The sequence below is a fragment of the Cyrtonyx montezumae genome, unplaced genomic scaffold (assembly GCF_038088225.1).
Source record: "Cyrtonyx montezumae isolate F1298 unplaced genomic scaffold, pur_monq_1.0 scaffold_8, whole genome shotgun sequence".
In the NCBI taxonomy this organism is placed as follows: domain Eukaryota; kingdom Metazoa; phylum Chordata; class Aves; order Galliformes; family Odontophoridae; genus Cyrtonyx; species Cyrtonyx montezumae.
In genome coordinates, this window is record NW_027072089.1 from 98,156,407 (window position 1) to 98,173,061 (window position 16,655).

Sequence of the window (16,655 nt, forward strand, 5' to 3'; positions counted from 1 at the left end):
GATTCCTTACACAGCACTCAGGACAGAATTGCAAGGGCCACTATAATTACCTTGCTGTAAAAGTTCTGATATATTCATCCTATGAGAGCATTTTCTGCCAGATCTGTAGCATTGGGATTAGTATTTCCCTGCTCCTTTCACCCCCTTTTTGTTTAAATATTTATTTATTTGTATCAGAAGTTCCTTCCCATGCTGCTGAGAGAACTTTCAGTCATATCATTTAATTTTTTCATTCACTATTTCATTCACTATTCATTTCAGAACACACATAACTATAACAGAACTATTTCACACTGCTGCACTGTTATACCCACTGCCTTCTTCTACCTTTAGTAATTTTATCAGCATGTGCTGTGCTAAGGCTGACAGACAAGAGACACAAGCTGGATTTATCTGCAATCCAAACTGTCTGAGGCTTCCCTTAATGTCTGCTCTCCACAGGATGGCAACTGAGGAATGAATGTCACGTTGCTGCCATTGCTGAAATGGAGTATGCTATGTACAGATTTGGTCTTGCTTCTCTTACATACATGCAACCTCCTCTCCTTATTCATTTGGGCATTATGTTCTGGAAGGTGCTGACTGAATCTCTACTTGATCATACGGCACTGCAACAGAATGATTTATTTTACATGTTGGCTTTTCACAAAGCCAAAGAACATCAGGAAGGGCCTATATATGTGTGTATATATATATATAACAGATATATATATATATATATCTGATGCAGATATCTGAACTTACTTTGATACTGCCATGGTTCAATATTTCAACAGTGATGTATGAATTTTTTTTAGTATGCTAATAACAAACAGGTGCTTAGGAACTACTTACATGGGAGATTATTTACCTCACTGACTGTAGCAGCCCATGTGTCAGCACATCTGCTGCATGAAAAGATTAAATCTGTACACATAAAACCTCAGACCCCCTTTTGCTCATGGAGAAGAGTTCGTCAGGGTGAGACCTGAAACAGAGGCTCTCAGTTTTACCTAATGAGACATTAAGGGTGGTGCAGGGGACAACATCAGCAAACATCTCTGGTTTTCTATAAAACTTGTACATCTTTTTCTATGCGCTCCAGAAAAAGAAACAAGAATTTCCATTCTGGAGAATTTCCACATACGTGTTTTAATTTCCAAAGCTGCTGTGTTGTTATTTAAGAACACTCAAACATACAGCAGCCTTGTGAGGAATTGTGTTAGTGTGATTATGAACATTTCAGAACAGACTGACAATGCTGGTTGATGATGCTTCAAAAGACTGTACTGAAAACAGTTCAATTACAGGATTATTTGTGCCATTGCTTGCTTTCCCATTTCCTTGCTTTCCTTGTTGCACGAGGACCTCTCAAACAGTATTTTACAATCTGTCACCAGGGTCCTATCCACCATTTGAGATATTAGACTCACAGGAAAGGAAGGGTAAGTGTCAGAAGGTTCTAGGAGAGCACAAAGGGATTGCCAAGACCAAAGTTAATGAGAAAACATAAGGCTAGTCTACAGGTCCAACAAGCACCCACCACACTTCCTTGTAAAGAATGAGCCTCCTTCCATCTCTCACAGGTACAGAAGGAAATCAATGCTCACATAAGCTGAAAATAGCTAGGGCTGTTTACTATGTTATCTTCTGCAAGTATTCTGTAATAGGTGCAGTATACCAAGTGTGCACCAGCTTTAGCTAGGGCACTGTGAGGCAACTTGGAGCTACAGTCCTTTCTGTGTCCAGCTCCAGTAACTCTGTTCCAAGGGTAAGGCAGGCTTTGTAACCACCCTTTCTCAAAAGCACTAGCAGCCACTTCTTCAGTCTCTACATGGAAGCGTGCAGACCAGTATACATATCCTGAACACGTGGCTTTGCACAACAGCAGGGGGCCCACACACACCCATTCACATTTACAGGGAGTATAAATAGCTTGGCTTTATAAATAGGCTTGCTTAAATGAAGACTCTTACTTAAATAAAACTCACACTCTTGCATGCTGCTTAGTGCATCTCATGTTTAAGTCTGGGAGGTGGCAACCAAGTTAAAATGACAGGAGAAACAAAGCATGATAACAAAGCAAATGAACACCCCATTTTGAAATTCAGCAGATAGGAATGACAGGTAAGGCCAATGTCCTGATGTACCATTCTACTAGTGAAGGCTTTGTGAAAAAAGAAGAGATAAATGAGGCAAAAAGAAACTGCAATCAGAGAAGATACTGAAGCCCTAAAGCAGCAGCCCACACAAAACTGCCATTACAAAAATAAACCTCACATTTTCAGTTGGAAGGAAAAAGGAAAAAAAAAGTATCAAGAAATGAAGAGTAACTTCCCCCCTTCTCTGCATCTTTGGAAGGACACCAGATGACTGTCCAGACCCTACACTCATACCTACAGAACATTTTTATGGACATTTCCTATCTTACCCTTTTCAAAGCATTCCAAGTAGCTGCTAGGACTGTTTTCTCTGAAGACGGGTAGGAAGGACCGGCTGTCAGAAAGGACTCTCTGAACCTCCCTCCAGCAACCCTGCTTCACATTCAGCCCACACACCATGCCCAGCACTATCCATGTTCTGGCTCGCTTTGTCAGGACTATTGCATCTGCTCATAACTTCCTTCTCACTAATGAGTCTCTTGCTAATTGATCCTGCTGAGTGCATATTTCTTCAGTCTCTATCATCCACATGCTAAAGATACTCATCAATAGCACAGCAGAGCCATGCTTACCATCTCTGAGATGAATCTCACCTTGTACTGTTTTCATTGAGCTCCTGCTCACCAAACCACCAGGACTTCTCAGAGTCCTAGGTCCTGTCTGCCACTCACCCTGTGCTCATTTGCCAGCATGATGGTACTAATCCATTAGGATAAAAACTCTATGTCAGTGGTTCAATTAGCAAAGAAGCAGGCAGCTCATCACAATCATTCAGGCTTTTGTTCTTTGTCAATTCTTGACTGCAGATGCAGACATCAAAAATTCAAGGAGCACTTATGGGAATATCATGTCATTAAATTCCTAGGAAAGTTTTACTCACTGCTTTGTGGGTGTTTTGTTGCTGCTTATTTTTCAGCCTTTAATGCATACACATTAATAAAAGACAATGCTAAATAATACCTGAGATGCTCTAAGATCAGGTTCTGTTAAATGACATCATCTGTATCAGTCCCACCCCTTAAAACTGAGGAGGAAAAAGCCAAAAATCAACACTGCTGAATCCAAGTCTGCTTTGCTACAATCTTTTCATGCTATCAGAAAACAAGATAATAGCCACTCGTGCCCCAAATATGGCTAGTATCTTCACACAGAAAAGAATCATAGAATCTTCAAGGTCAGAAAAGATCTAAGATTATCTTGCCCAACCATTCACCTACCACCAGCACTGCTTACTAAAACATGTGCTTAAGTACTGAATCTGCCCTTAAACACTTCCAGGTGACCCCACCACTTCCTTGGGCAAGCTGTTCCAATGCTTAATCACTCTTTCTGAGAAGAAATTCTAATACACAATCTGAACCTTTCCTGGTGCATCTTTTAAGGCTGTTACCTCTTATCCAGGCTAGTTACCTGGGAAAAGAAGCCAATCTCCACCTCACCACAACCTCCTTTCAGTAGTTGTGAGAGAGCTGCAGACATTTTCCAATCTAATTTCCTATAAGTCAAAAAAGACTATCCAGCCCAACTGCAGTGAAAAATTAAGTTACTTTGGATTATTTAGTAGAGTCCCACAGTTGTCCTTAACACTTCTGAACAGACCTAGCATTGTATCTCATCCAGCAAAATCTGTGATTGTGTATGAAAACTGTGCTCATCAGTTTAAAAAAATTACTTTAAAGCAATTTTGGACCCAAATTTCAGTACAGGTCAGATAGACCAGTGATCCCACTCACTACAACAACTGCTGTAAAAGAGGTAACATAAGGAGGAAGAGGTGGAGGCATCTGGTAGGGACTCTGTCCTCGGCTAGGTTCATCAGATAACTGATAGATGGAATGTGGTCTTTAACTCTGATGTAGAAAATGACAGAAAGACGATGGCATAGACACCCCTGGATACTTCCTGATACCCCCCCAAAATTTTGTCCTTATGGATGTAAAACAGATGTATGCATTCCCTGCTCTTCACAAGTGGTAGGTGGACTTCATCTTCAAAACGAAGAGAGATTTACAAAAGTCAAGCAACACAGAAACAACTGCAAAAACTGACAAACTGCAAGTTTTGTCTTCTCCCTCCAGTCCCCAGCCTCTGAAACACAAACATTTACAGTGAAAAGCTGGTAGTATTTCTACCTGCTACACTACTGCTTTATTCAGCACTGTACTGTTTTCATTCCATTAATGTTTTCCTGTGATGCATTTCAGAATTGGTTAAAAAAAAAAAAAAGAAATGGAAAGCGAGTGAGAGAAAGAGGCTTAAAGACTTCTGCCTTCCTTAATCATGCAGGGATATATTTTCAAAGCAGTACACCAAGAGTATTCCACGTGATTCTCATTCATGTTAAAATTAGAGACACCAGAATAAACCCCATATGCTGCTTTGAAAAGGTACTGCAACGTGCCCAAGGAAAATTTCCACAGCTTAATGGTGCTTGCACATTTTTTCTGCCTGCTTTTCTTCCTTTGATTCCTAAATATATTTTTAACAGCTCTTAATTTATTTCTCTTTTAATAACACTTTGTACTATTTGGACAAATAAGAAGTGATTTGCCGGTTATCTTGGTCTCTCTGCAGCATTTTTTTAAGTTATCCTTTCAATCACAATAGCTTTGCTCTTGAGCATGCAAAGCTTCCAATATCACTTTTTTTGAAATGGTCACCATATACAACCTGTCTACTGGAGCTGCATCCTGCAGTAATGACTGGCTGCTTTCCACAAATGAGTTGCCTGAGCTGCAGCAGCAGCAGAAGCCCACCCAAGGGCAGATGAAGTAGCAGGCTTGCTGTGAGCACAGTTTGTTCCAGTTTGGCTTTGTAATCACAGCAAGCATTGCAAGCACTGTGGTCACGTAGGTACAAACTGATAAATGCTCATTGATTATGAATTGTCAGTTATGACTATTGCCATCTTCATCACTTAAAAAGAGATATTTTAACCAAAATCTCATTTTGATTGCTCCAGTTCTCTTTTCCTTGCCCTTTATTTTCTACTGCTTACTAAAGCTGCACACAAGACTGCACTGAAAAAAGCATGAATGACATATCTTCATTTTCTCCTCATCCCTTCTTATTACTGTCTCAAATCCAACACATCGTCACTCACAATAAAAATGCAAACGCTGTATCCAACTATATCATTACTTTAACCTTTGAAGGATGTAAACAAAGGGAAAAAAGCTTGCCTAGGTGTAGAAGGTTATTCCATCAAAGGACAACAGAAAAAACAAGCAAGCAAATAAATCCATTACCATGTTTTCTTGCTAATAGTATAGTGTATCAGAACAGGAGAAAAGAAACGAAGACAGGACTATCCCATCATTAAAGCACTGTCAAGAAAGCATGGACAAAGACCAACTCCACCACTGGTTTTACAGGTAATGTTCTACAAAACATTTACTCTAGTTAGCTGAATAAAAAATATTTATATCACCTTTATTCTCTCTTTTTTAACTGTTTGTACATTCAGCCTATTTAGATGGCATTCTCCTTCACTGAAAAGAAATAACTGCAACTTCTCAGGATGAAAAAGCAGCAGCTAGCACATGGAGTGACATCCTGCAAGTAATGGAAAATTAGCTAAGCCCTTCCCATAAACCTACTAAAATAAAACAACACCTCAAACCACTAGTAGCCAAACATTCTATGTGCTATGCATGTTGGCTGCTCTAAGCATTACGACTCCAATTCAGCAATGGGCTACTAGGCTTAGACAAGTTACCACATGAGTCAAACTTCAGTAGTAAATATTTACTAAAATGTACTCACCTAATTTTAAGCATGATGTTTTTTACAAAATACTTTTGATCTCACAAGTATGAGGAGATAGAAGGGCTCTGAGTCGTAACAACTGAGTTGTCAGAACTATGACAAGCTATAGTGGCTTCAAAAGGGGCCACTGCACTTGATAGGGAAAACCTGACCAGTGGTGGATGCGCTAGCACATCCATCACAAAGTAGATATTTTGCATTTCCCTTAACATAAATTTGTGAGATAGGTTCATACTGTGTGAATTTGCGCTAGGCTTAATGATAGATAATGACATGAACTACTATTGTACGCATGGAATTACAGAATAATTCAAGTTGCTAGGAATTTCTAGCAGTCATCAAGTTCCGCAAGCACAGCAGATCTTAGCTCAAGCTCAAGCTAAGCTGCTGAAGGCCTTTTGCCTAGTAAGTTTTGTGTTTTTCCACAACTGAAGATATCACAGTATCTGTTCTACTCCTGGATTACTATCAACAATTGGAAATCCTTTTTCCTTACGTTCAACTACAGTTTCCTTCTCTGCAATCTGTGGCCATTTTTCTTTCTCCCCCCTTCGCTGTGTACTTCTGAAAAGGGCATGTACCTTCTCTATAGCTTCCTGTTCGGTAGCAGGAGACAACAGCAACTGGATCCAACTTCCTCTGTCCAACCAGGGGCAGGGTGAAGAAATGTAGCTCCTTCCCAGTTCCCTTGAACAGCAAACTCCATCCTCCTTAAATACCTTGTGTTCTTTTACCAGATTAGCTCAATTTGGTCAATTTACCCCCTTTAGCAGGGCACAAAACTGGACACTTTCTCCAAAAATTTCTGCCTCAGAAGTGCAAATAAAAGGGAATAATTACTTACTTCAAGCTGCTAGCAATGCGTTAACTAACATGACCTAACATGCAGACAGTCCACAGTACACAAGCACACAATACTCATCAAAACAGGGACCATCCTGCTACCAAAGACCTACAATTATATTAACAAAACATGAAATTAGTCTGGGCCCTCAGTTTGCACTGGCAATCACATACCCTCAGCAATCTATGGTGCAAAAGTTAATATCAAAGCCCTACTCATGGTAAAAATCAATATCAGATACTGAAGTGTTACTCTAGTACTAAAATCAAGAAGCATGGAGAAGGAAATTAGAATCATCAAATTCTTTCAAATGATAATAACTGAAGCAAATTGAGCAGCTATGAAACATTCTGTTCTCTGGAGCTTAAAAGCAACAAGCCAATAAAAAACACCCAACACATGCACAACTAAACAAGTTTATGGAAAGACTGTCCTCCTTTTCCTCCTAAGTAGTGCCACTAATTAAAAGATTTTCCTTGTTTGTTCAGATAGCTACATCTACAGGAATTAGAAATTCCTTCTTTACATGCAATTTTGACTTTAAGATTTCAACGCCATCCTTCAGATTGCTACCCACTGCTGAAAATAGCTACCAGTAAACACTATCCCAACCTCACAGATTTCCAATATTCTACAACCTCCAAAAGTCTTCTCTGGTCTCTTGACATGAGTTGTGACAGTGCAAAGTAGTCAGCAGGTACCTTATCTACAGAAAGTGAGAAAAGTCATTAACACCCTCCTTACGTCAAGGAGGGTGAAAGCAGTTTTATGAGCCATGCTGTTGCTTTCAAGGAAAGGGAACAGGCAGAAGTAGTCTAGGGGAATAAATCCTGGTGGAGGCCAGAATACTCAACAGGGAGAGGTTGAAGAAAGCTTGATTAAGATAAGTCCAGTAAGATTTCTACGTGCTTTTCCCACCCCCAAAAAAGTAAAAAAGAAAAAATCTAGTCACTAGTTATAAACTTGCTTATCACACACAAAAAAAATCACAAAACTCATTCAGGCCTTAAAATGCAAAGTAAATATCAGTTACATGGCAATCAGAAACACATATATATAAATCACCAGGAAGAAAACAGCCCTTTAGTAACTTCCAAATCCCTAGCTTATATAGAAAAGAGTACTTGGAAGGGATACAAAAATCTTGACAGCTATGAGATTACTTCCTTCGTCTTACGCATCTGATTCTGCAAAAATAGGGATGTTCTGTTTTTCTGTTTGGTGACTTTAGAAATATTCTTTTCAATATGAAATGATGATCAGTTGCCTCTGAAAAGGCTGACAGTATAACAATGATACAATGGGCTCTGCAGTTTCCTTTGGATTCTTGAGCAAGTAAAACAAAAAGGTCCAAGCAGCCTTTACTATTCAAGCAAAATAGATACAGTCACAATTCTTAAGCTCTTGCTGCTGAGGTTCTCATATCAGCAACGCACTAACAATCAGCCATTTTCTCCAAGACAGAAAACGGATGCTTGAAATCTGAAGATACATCTCCAGAGAAAAAAAATTAGCATAAAATTCAAAGCATGTGTAGAAGCTATCTCCCCTGATGTTTCCATTCTTCCTGATGCAGACTTGACATTTTTGATGCAAGGATGGTTCTCAAGCATTTTAGTTTCGTGGGCAAGCAGCTATTATCTTCAACTGACATGCAAGACCTTCAATCAGCTGCACTACTGTCTTTTTCAAATTCTGACACAGAGTTTGGTATTTGCCTCTTCATCTGCACCTCTGGTGTTTGGGTTAACATACGTATGTATCAAATCTCTCTTCATTCCTGCACTCAGCTTCTAATTTGATATCCCCCAACAATCATTTGCATGCATGGGGGCCTTGTTTATCTGCTTACCATTATGTGTTAACTATGGTAACTTTGAGGAAATGGGAGGGGATCTAATCAATAAATTCTCTTTAAGTCACCAGCAAACACAGCATTTCCCAAGAGGCTATTCAGACTGACAGCGTGAAAGGGCAAAGAAAGGCAAAGTCGTATTACCTTGAAAGGGTCACTTGTCACCGTCCCCTGCTTTGTTCTTGATGGATGAATGTCAGAACCCAAGCTCACTCTTAGCTTTACTACCATTCCTAAGAACCTCAAGGCCAAAAACTCTGTGGGACAAAACAACACTTCAAGAAAGGTTTTCCAGGCCTCTCTATTGATGCTGTGATCAGACAATGTGTTCACTCCACAAAGCTTCAGGGGCTTATGCATTTGGGATGGCTTATCCATGCAGATAAACACTCCCACCCATGATGGACTTGATGCAGCCCATGCAGGACAAACTGGGTTGTATGTTCACTGCTGCCAGCACGCCAGGTAGCCTAAGGAAAGCCAGGAGTCAGGTTCTTCCATCGGCTTTGTGTGCAGGTGCAGACAGGGCTGATAAGGGGAGAAAGGGTGGGGTAGGGCCTATCCTCACCCACACATCTCCTCCCGTTCATGGCCTCTGCCCACAGCCCTCCCTCCCACATGCCTCCGCTGCAACTGAGCCACCCGCTCTTGGCTCACGCTGGTACATCAGATAACAGGAGCATTTTGTCAGATGCTGGCCAGTTACCTCATCTGCTAAAAATAGAGACATGCAGCAGACTGATTGGCAGATGCCTTTTTAGTAGTGACTGACGTATTCCTGCAAGACAATACGTGAGACGCACACTCTGAAGAACAAAGGACATTTGTATAAGGACAGATGATACAAAAATAAGCAAAGCCAGGGCTTCTTTTGTTGATAAGACATGTATGAAATATTTTTCCTACTCTTTTCAACCATCATGCTATTCATATTACGATTACTTACAGCGAACCAGCAATAACATGAGCTTTTCTGTTACTCTAACAGAAGCTATAAAAAAAATCTCATTGTCAGCCACATCGTTCATCACGATAACCTCGTTTCAACTGAAACAATCTGAGACACCACCTCCCCCCCTTTCTTCTCTTTTTTATTTGCCTATAATAAGGTCTATAGTCTAGGGAGCTCTTGGGCTAAATTCCATGCATTGTGATTCACAAAATGAAAATCTGGTATTATATGCCCACTGACATTCACATCAGCAGCAATTCATGCAGCAAAAAGCCATATGCCATGCACTTCTGATTTAACTGTACTACAAAAACATATCCTAGAAAGAAGAAATAAAAACACAGAACAGAGTGGTTCCCAGGATCTGATTATTACCCATGCTCTAAGTCAAGAATGACAGGGGCAATAACACAAAATATGCTGCTTTCATGACAGTTCCAGTTAAGTTCCATCATTCTTCCTTGCAACTAATATACCCTGCATACAAGAGGGGAATTCTCTCCCATAGGAAAACATTCTCACAGAGTACAAAGAAAGGGTTAGCACAGATAACTTGGACCCAGCATTTCTCCCCTGGTTATCAGGCTTACCACTCAATCATCTTTTTGAAGGCTAAGATGTTTATTGGCTTGATCAGCACCCACAGAGATGAAAATGAAGAACACTTTGAAAATTTGAAGTACCAACAGTTTTAAAAATTGCCATCTACAGGGTGTTAAGCAGATCTGCGTGTGTTCCATAGTAACTCACAGACTTCATTAGAAAGCAGTGGGATAAAATCCACTCTGTCAATGAAAGCAAGGTTTTCACAAATAAGAGATTTCATTGCTGAAACCATGAACAACTTCCATAACTGAGGAGTGGATAAGTCAAACAAATTTTTGACAAAGGAATGGAATTAATTAAAATAGTCCTTTTTTTGGTGTGTTATTTCATAAAACAAACAAACAAAAAAACCCTTTCCCAAATAATGTCCCGAATAATAAGAGATGCTTTGCTGAATAATTCATCTTTTTTTTTTTTTTTAGATGTACCCATACTGGAACACAAACAGGCAGAATCACAGCCTTAAAATGCTTTTCCTTTAAAGCCTGTGACCTCCTTGAAATCACTGCGTATGTGATCACTGGAGAAGTCTAGTTCAGCTACAACAAGATGTGACCCTGCTACTAAAGACTTCCAAAGCCTTCTGGCAAATACAGGAAGTAATGAAGATACTATTTTTAAAGGAAAAAAATAATTAAACTAGAAAACCTACAAAATACAGAGAGAGGGAAAAAAACATCTCCCCTTTTCCCCTTCATTATCCAGTGAAAGAATTTATATTACACAAATTACCTCTAATGTTTAAAAAAATACATTTGTATTCCTGACAATGCCAGTGAACATCAAAAAATTCTAAGAGGCAACTAACTACATTTAAAAATGCAACATACTTGTTCAGTTCCTATGAGTTTGATAGTCCAAATCTTTAGGGCATGAATATTTAAAGTTACAGCTGATTTTTACAGATCGATTCTTCAGTAAATGGAAAGCTGCACTGTCAAGAGCCTTAAAAACCCCTCCTCAGGCTCCTGCAGCCAGAAGCAGCAGATGAGTAATAAACTTACTCTGACAAGTACAGTGGGACACATTAGGAGATCTGACAAGTGTGGATAAATGCACAGAGATGGAGAAGTCGAACAGTGCCATTTCCAAATGAGCAGGTGATGAAGAAATAAACTTGCAATATTCAGGCCAAAGAAAGCACAGAGGAAGCACCGACCAAATGGTAGGGAAAGATCTTAAAAGCTCTCTCTTTACCGTATTAAACTGCACTGCTTAAACCACACCCATTTTAAGCAAGTGATTGCTAAAACAACAGATCTGACAATGATCCTGTCCTCCATTACCCTGCTAGGGGATTTCCTCAGTACTCAAAGGGTGATTTTTTTCCCCCCAATTAAAAAGTCAAAATTTTTATACAAGATATGCAGCAGACTTTCAAACTGTTAAATGCTCTAAAAGTTTTTTATAAACTCATACGTTACATAATGACAATATATTTATAGCAATGATCTGCTTCCAATAAAAGTTAATAAATGCTAATGGTTTCAGGTGTGAAAATGTGGAATTTAATTTGTGCTATCTCCCTAAGCCTGGGGAAAACTGAATTCACTCTATGTGAGAATAATTTATTTGCAGTATCCCTATCTGATATAAACAAAGCTTTATTACACCTTCCCTTGGCAGTGCTAACAGAGAGGTATAATCATTACACTAACCCAGTCTTTCCCATAAGTAGAACACAGAATTCTTCCAAAAGCACTCAAATGAAGTTAAATGCATCTGGTTCAGACTAGTGAGACACTGATAAGAAAACACCACATGCTTCAGGGAACATCTGCGGAAGAGCTATTTACCATCCTCCCCCCTTCTTAATAATTAGAAGGAAAAGCAAGCAGCAGGCAGGTTCACAGAATGACCAAAGGATCTGACTTGCAAGTCGGTTTGTTTTAACTAATTTTTCCTCCCCTCTTCAGGAAAATTATTCTTCCCTTTAGGCAATGTCTTTCCCCACATCCCTGTGCATGGCTGGAAACAGCAGGGCCAGACAGGTTCAAACACTGCTATGAGGATGGAGCGTGCCTGATAGAGGAGGCTGGAGCAGCTGGACAGAATCCCTGCTGCTGTTTCACTGTCGAGGTGTTCAGGCTCTGTGTGCCTTTGCCTCTTGTAATGTGATGTTATCAAGGATAAAATTGTGAGGGGCTATTACTGCTGCTGGAGGGGACCACCCAAGTACAGTGGGAGACCTGCTTCCCCCACCAGCCTGCTGCAAGGCAGAGCCCACAAAGCAGCAGGGGCACGGCCTAGCACATAAAACAGGGACAAGATGAGAATTAGGGGGGGTATTTTGAAGAGGATCCATGCACATTCTGCCACAGTGTCCCCTGTTTGCAGGGCAGTCAACGAGGCAGGTGACAGCTCCTCTACCACAGTCACAATGTGCTGCTGACCCAAACAAACCCCTCAGGCCTCTGCTTCTCCACAGCTAGCTTGTACTACTCTGAAGTGAGATGGGACCACCGCACTTGTTTCCACACAAAACATTACTACTTACACAGTTTCCCTCCTTAAAATCCTGCCCATGAAGACTCAGTCACAGTCTAAACCCAGCCTTACACAGTGATTCATTCTACGGCTGCCTTCACTACACTAAGAAGCTGAGAACCCTGTGGCGCAGCATTTCTGAACCATCACCCAGGAAAGAAATAGTATTTCTCATTTTTATGTTATGCTTGGTTACCTTTTCTGTTATCTTGTCATAGAGCAAGGAAAAATGTTCACAGGGCCTGAGCGTGAGCAATAAACATCTTCCGTGGTTATCAAGTGCCTCACTGTTTGCTTTGGTATTTAATTACAGGTCTCACGTAGGGCATTTATTGTTTGCATCTGCTGCCACTGTGAACAATATCTGCTAAACTGATTACTGCACAACACAGTGCTTTCCTCTTTATAACCACCGCAGCCATACATCATCCCCTTGCAGAGTAGGTCCCTCTTCTACACAGACCCAGTGTCAAGGTTTGGCTTGTAAACTACAAGGCCAGATCCACAGCCAGCTGCTGCTGTAAGAACATATAGCTGCATTTAAACTATAAGCGAGACTTAAAATATAAGGAGTTTTATTTATTTCTTTTATGATAAAGGTAGAAACCCTGGAACAGGTTGCCTAAAGAGATCATGGATGCCCTATCCCTGGAGACATTCAAGATCAGGCTGGACAGGGCTCTGTGCAACCTGATCTAGCTGTAGATGTCCCTGTTCATTGCAGGGGAATCAGACTAAATGGCATTTAAAGATCTGTTCCAACTTAAATGATTCTATAGAACAAGCACAACTACTCCAGGGTATGCCAGGGTATGGAGGTAGCAGATCAGTAAGGTGTGGAACTAGGGCCAGTTATGCCAAGACACTGAAAACAGATTTTTGTAGGCATTACACCAATATAAATTACATTTTCATAGAGCACTTTGGTGTTTTATGCTTCAGTGATCTCAAACATATGTCCAAAGGGCAAAATAAATTGCATTCCCCATAATGAGGAAAATGCATCAGTGGCACCATTAGCAGAACTTACTCTGCTTTTCCATTCCCTAAACCTATAGGGTCAGTGAGTGCGTTAGATTTTGATTTCAAGCACTGTACACCACAGTTTTTCAGTTAGCTCAAAGTTCCACTGAAAACAGAACCTGTGCCCTTCGGATTCTTATCTCACAACAGAGAAGTGTACTCTACAAGATTGCTAACACAGGGTATCTCTAAGTAAACTCACATTAGGGCAACACAAGGGTATTCACCTAAGTATAACTAGTGGAGATCAACACAATTTTCCTTTTGGAGTACACTTGAATTTGGCCCTATAGGGGGAGTTTTACAGAGGACCAGTACCAAACATACCACTGACTATCATGTCAAAAATACAACTGGACAAAATAAAGAACATTATAGCTTGTGTGACAGCAGAGCCTGGTAACCTTGAGTAGGGCCAAGCAGAACACAGCTGGCCCTACAGGAGGAAAAGCCAACACCTATTTAAATTAACAGGCTGGTGATAAAGGATTCTAGGTTTATAAATCAGCTTTCTTACAGTCAGCACTGTCTCCAAAAGCTATACACAATGTTTTCTTCTGCTGCAATAAAACATGTAGAATTATATAATCTTGTCTCCAAGCTTTATATTTTCAAAATCATAAACTATGCTGTCTGCTCACAAATGACTGTGGAGGATAGAGCTTGTTAAGTGTCCTTTGATCATCTGTAGGCTCAAAGAAAAACAAAAAGGTTTCAAATGGAATTGTTGCCAATTGTACATCTGTCTATCTGTGTATCTTAATTTCTCTAGAAAACTCACCAGACATGAATTATGCAAGTCTTAAAGTATTCCAAAGGCAAAATATATGTTTAGCTGCCTAACTGAATTATTCTATTCAGACATCCACTAGTATACTGAGAGACTTTAAAAAAGGTTTTACATCTGACAGAATCATATTATCACCATAGAGATCTAAGGAGGTTTGCTAACGCAAGGGTTGAGCCCAACCGAATGCGACTGTTTTAATGAATGAGAATCAGAGAGACAAAGCATGAGATCATAAATATCTCACTAAAACACCATCACATCCTTCCAACTATAAATAGAGTGCCATTTTATTTATTTACTAAGTTTTTTTAAAGAAATAAACCTATATGAAATCTCTACAAGATGGACTGTGGTACCAGGGAGGTGTAATATGCAATATTATTGCCAAAAGCAACTCTTAATCTTGATCTGAAATCTACAAGCAAAGATCAGATTCATGACCACCTGAGAAAACCTGAACATCTACAAGTCTATAGGTTACAATGAGATGCATCCATTAGCCCTGAGGGAGCTGGGTGATGTAGTTGTCAAGCCACTCTCAATGATATCTGAAAAGCTGTGGCTTTTCTCTGGTGCCTGGAAAAAAGGCAACCATTTTTAGAAGGCAAAAAGATGACACAGGGAACTATCAATTCATTGGCCTCCATGCCAAGGAATATTATGGAACAGATACTCCTGAAACCTAAGCTAAGGCACATGGAAGACAGGGAGGTGGTATGAGACAACCACTATAGCTTCACCAAGGGCAAGCCCTGCCTGAAAAATCTAGTGATCCTTTATGATAGCATAACTTCATGAATGAAGAGATACTGACGTCATCTATCTAGACTTCAGTAAGGCCTTTTGACACACTGCCTCATAACATCCTTCACTCCTAGTTGGAATTCTACGGATTTGAAGGGTAGACATCAAATTGACAAGGAACTGGTTGTGAGATCGTATTCAGAGAGTGAAGGTCAATGGCTCAGTGTCCAAACGGAGATCAGTGATGACTGGCACCCCTCAGGTGTCACTACTGGGACTAATATTCTTTAATATCTTCATGAGTGATACCAACAATGAGATCAAGTGCACTCTCAGCAAGTCTGCAGATGACACCAAGCTATGTGATGTAGCTGGGAGAAACAGGATGCCACCCAGAGAGTGGCAGTGGGTCCAGGTGAATCTCATGACATTCAACAAATCCAAGTGAAAGGTCTTGAACCTAGACTGTGGCAAACTCCACTACCATTACAAGCTGGGGGGATAAAAGGATAGAGTACCTTTCTGCTGAAAAGGACATTGGTGTACTGGTGGATGTCAAGCTGGACATGAGCCAGCAATGTGTTCTCAGCTCAGGAATCCAACCACATTCTGGGCTGCACCAAAAAAAAATGCAGCCAGCAGGGCAAGGGAGGTAATCCTGCCCCTCTTCTGTGCTGGTGAGACCTCACCTTGAGTACTGTGTGCACATGGGGAATCCCCAGTACAGGAAAGACATGGACCTGTTGGAGCACATCCAGAGGAAGGCCACATAAATGATTAAAGAGATGGACAATTCCCATACAAGGACAAGCTGAGAGCTGGGCTATTCAGCCTGGAGAAGAGAAGGCTCCAAGGTGACCTAATAGAGGCCTTTCAGCATCTAAATTGGGGCTATAAGAAAGAAGGGGACAAACTTTACACAGATTGTTGTGATAAGGACAAGGTTTCAAACTGAACGACAGAAGATTTAGACTGAATATAGAGAAAAAGTGGATTTTTTTTTTTACAGTAAGGATAATGAAGCACTGGAATAGGTTGCCAGAGATGTGGTGGATACCCCATCCCTAGAGACATTCAAGACCAGACTGAGAAATCTGACTGAGATGTAAATTCCACTGTTCATTGCAGAGTAGCTGGAATAGCTGACCTTTGATGATCCCTTCCAATTCAAATGAATCTATGAACCTAACCTGCAGGGAAGTATTAGATCACTTCTTTCAGGAACACGTAACTCTTCAATGCAGGACATGAGGAAATAAATCTCCATATTTGCACACAGAGCCCCTTCCACCTCTCTTACGCAATTGGTTGTGATTATCAGAAGCTCAAAATTCAGCTAATAAAGCTCCTCCTCTTCAGTTATGATTAAAGTAAGCAGAGAAGCTTTTTAATGGAGATCTTCAGGTCTCAATAAAGAGTTACCACACAATACACCAAGAGCTTCC